The 3,466-nt window shown below is 39.4% G+C and overlaps 1 long non-coding RNA gene across 1 annotated transcript; it reads left to right on the top strand.

Moving 5' to 3' along the window:
• Nucleotides 1-224: 224 nt before the first annotated feature.
• Nucleotides 225-1,705, top strand: LOC139136163 (uncharacterized). Its single transcript, XR_011553132.1, has 2 exons — nt 225-393; nt 550-1,705. It is a non-coding gene; the product is annotated as an uncharacterized lncRNA (long non-coding RNA).
• Nucleotides 1,706-3,466: the final 1,761 nt, after the last annotated feature.

The following is a 3,466-nucleotide window of genomic DNA, read 5'->3' on the forward strand; positions in this document are numbered from 1 at the left end:
TTTTTACAGTGAACTGTTTCCACGTTCGACCGCTTTTGCTTGATTTCCGCGCGACAGCATGGGTAAACTCATACATGTAATCGTTGACCCCGGATTTTTTTGCAGTAGCGAAGATTTCGATAACAGAAGCTAATTTTAGTCCAAAACCTTGAGATGAAAGTAACCCTTTTTTGTCTGCCCTGCATTAATTCTCGGCTCTTTTTCATCCTTGTCAATTTCCATAGGTTTTGCCCAGTGTATTTCTTTGCCTAGCTACAAGCGTTTCAGCGATATACATATTGGAAATAGAACTGATGAATCAGAGAATAGATTATAAAGAGACCAATAACTTCATGTGACGTTGAGAGTGGAGATGTACACACGAATTCAACACGATTATCCGACATTCATGGAGTAAGTATATTTCATAAAGTGTCTTAATTATAATGAAGAGTGTTCTAAATGCGTATATTCAATCAAAAGTATTGATGAACGATCCTTTAAATTATCGGAAGTTTTCGGGAAAGATTCTGTTTCTGATACCAGATCTCTCTGTGATTTGTGTTTCAGTTACGAATCCCATTATCACTGAGAGACGACTATTGGGTCCTCGCTCTGGAACAATTTTTGGTGTGCATGATAATCGTTGGTCGCTGGTTCCTACCCAAGGGCGACATGACACGAGAGCAGCTGTCAACTTTGCTCTTGGTGTACATCGGCATAGCTTCTGACATCCTGGAGTTTGTACGGGAGGGACTCAAGGAACCGGAGGTGAAATGCCACGCGACCCTCGTGTACGTCATTTTGAGCATTTGGTCGGTCAGTATGCTGCAGTTTGCGGTAGTCCTGACAGCGAGCGGCGAACGGAACGATATCAAGACTAAGAGGTGTTGCCCCTGGAATGCAGAAATCAGGGAAATTCTCATCACGTCGTTCATGCAAGACGCGCCATTCTTGATTGTTAGGCTGGTACTTTTGATTCACTACGAAGTTGTCAGCAACATGATGCTGTTCTTCACGTGTAAGAACACGGTGATGTTGATGTTGCAAAGCTACCGACTGATTGTCATCATTGCGGAGGAACGGAAGAGCGTTACTCCGGCGAATGGAGACGTTGAAGATACCAACAGGGACATGGCTCTCGAGGATCTTGTTACAGACTAAACTTTCTATGGCTTATTGGTATTGTGAACGAGACGGCTAAACTTTCTGTGTAAGGGTTAATGATCATTACGAATTTTCTTTCATCTTGGTGAAAACTCCGTTGTCAGGAACATTCAATGTTTTTACGTCATCGATACCTAAATATCAAGGATACAGGTAGAAACTTGTATTAATGACATCTTTGTCAAGGCAGTAGAGTGAATTCGTATAATCAATACCTAAATTCCAGACAGAATCCTGGGACGATTACATAAGGGAAATGTTGTATAACGATGATGTCACTTATGCAGATCATGCAAAATGTTATATGATCGATGCCCAATCAGAGAAAGTTTAGTAATGTATTTCTTGAAGGGACGAATGTTTTAATTATTTTATCCAATTTAAGAAATACTAGTTGATTAGTGATTGGAGGATTATCTAATTTAATCTAATTAGGATGCTATGATTTCTTTTTTTTAAAAAAGGATCATCACCCACTATCTTCAGTCGGAGGTAGCTGGGCATCTCTGATGTGTAAACTTTACACTTTAGTAATAAACCACCATCAGTTGACATCCAACCAGTTTGTGATTCTCTATTCTGTCAAAGATCTCGACGTACCTCTCAACAGCGTGTACACTCACCTTACCAACGAGATACGACATAACAATGTCACAAACGACGAACAAAGGGTTGCTAAACTCAAAGCGCCGCGTGTCTGAATCACCAATAATAAGTATGATGAATACATTTGGTGACAGTCTAAACGGGACTGTTATCGAGAGTGATACTGTCTTACAGAGATATTTGTTCCCATAACCTTTAAACCCTCGAATTTAAGTTTGTACATTGTGTAGACCTGTCATGCTGTTCCTGAAAATTGACTTTAAAAGTCAGATATTATAATCAAGTAAAACTAATTTCATCCAGTCAACTGCTTAAGACAAAGCGAGGGAGTTATAATGGGAACGGTGTATATTGAGCGAAGAAAAAATTAGCGGGGTCGTGTAGGTATGCTGTGATCCCTGAATTTTCTGAATTTGAATGATTTATTGGAATCTTTAAAAAAAGAACCACACCAAGCCCGGGCAAGATTCGACCATGGTCTCGCAAATGTGAACGAAGTTAAACTTGCATTCGAACGGCTAGCGTGTAGCGGGCAAGAGTCGAGGGCAATAGCAAATCGAACCATGTTTTATAACCTTTTTTTGAATGCTATCACTTCATTTAAATCACATGTCTCGACTAAATGACATTCGCAGTCATCAAATTCAAACCAAATGAATGAAATAATTGAATAACAGCATTGTGTGTGACGAAAAGGAATAGCATTATGTAAGTTGTAAAAGTGCGTCGTTTTCACGTACTTGATAGAAAGCAAATGGCACTTTAGCAATCAACCTAAGTTGGTATTTCTATTCGAAATGGAATTTAACGGGAAAAATGAAGGGATGCAATACCTGTTATGGACATGTTTTGAACGGTACAGTATAAATGCGTGAAATGATAACATGTATTCAGTATTTCGTTTTTAGCCGAATAGATTTATTTATTACACCTCACCTATGTACTAATCTCGTGATTGGCTAAAACTCCGCAACGTGACATTCCAAAAAAAGATATAAAACATGGTTCGATTTGCTATAATATTGCCCTCGACTGTTTGGCCGCGAAATCTCTCAGATTTCCAACTCTTGCAGATTGAGTTGATTCATCTATTACCGCCTAGCTGATAACTGATCCTAACAGTTTAGTCCTATACAGTCTTTCCTCATAAAATGTAATTTTAAAAAAAGTGTATAACCACATCGATTTTACTGTTGTACCACATGGAAATTAATATTGTTCTTATCATTTTTTCGATACACTAAAATGCAATTGGCTGTAAGCTCAACAGAGGACTTACAAGGGCAGACTTGACTAAAATGCCAGAGGGTCGCAAAATCGCGATTGTACGTTACCGTTCAAAACATGTCCGTAACAGCTATCCCTACATTTTTCCTGTTAAATTCCATTTCGTATTCTAGGTTTCTAAAGCCTTTTGAAAAAGACGGGTTTGTTATCCTATGAGCCGGGGTTGCATAGACCCCACGGCCTATGTGGGTTGAGGTTGGAAGCTACACATCGCAAGAGTGCAACTCTTAGTGAATGGCCCAACCTAGTGAAATTACCTTCCGCCATTCTTGCTGTTCACGCACGTTGCATTGCTGCACAGGCCCTATTGCAAGTGGATGGGGGTGACCACATTCAATTCCTTCTTTCCATTTATACCAAGTCAAATTTACAATACATGATTGTGGCTTTCAATAACTGAGAATTTATATCAAAAAACCACAGCGGA

The sequence above is a fragment of the Ptychodera flava genome, chromosome 7, assembly GCF_041260155.1.
Source record: "Ptychodera flava strain L36383 chromosome 7, AS_Pfla_20210202, whole genome shotgun sequence".
NCBI lineage: Eukaryota > Metazoa > Hemichordata > Enteropneusta > Ptychoderidae > Ptychodera > Ptychodera flava.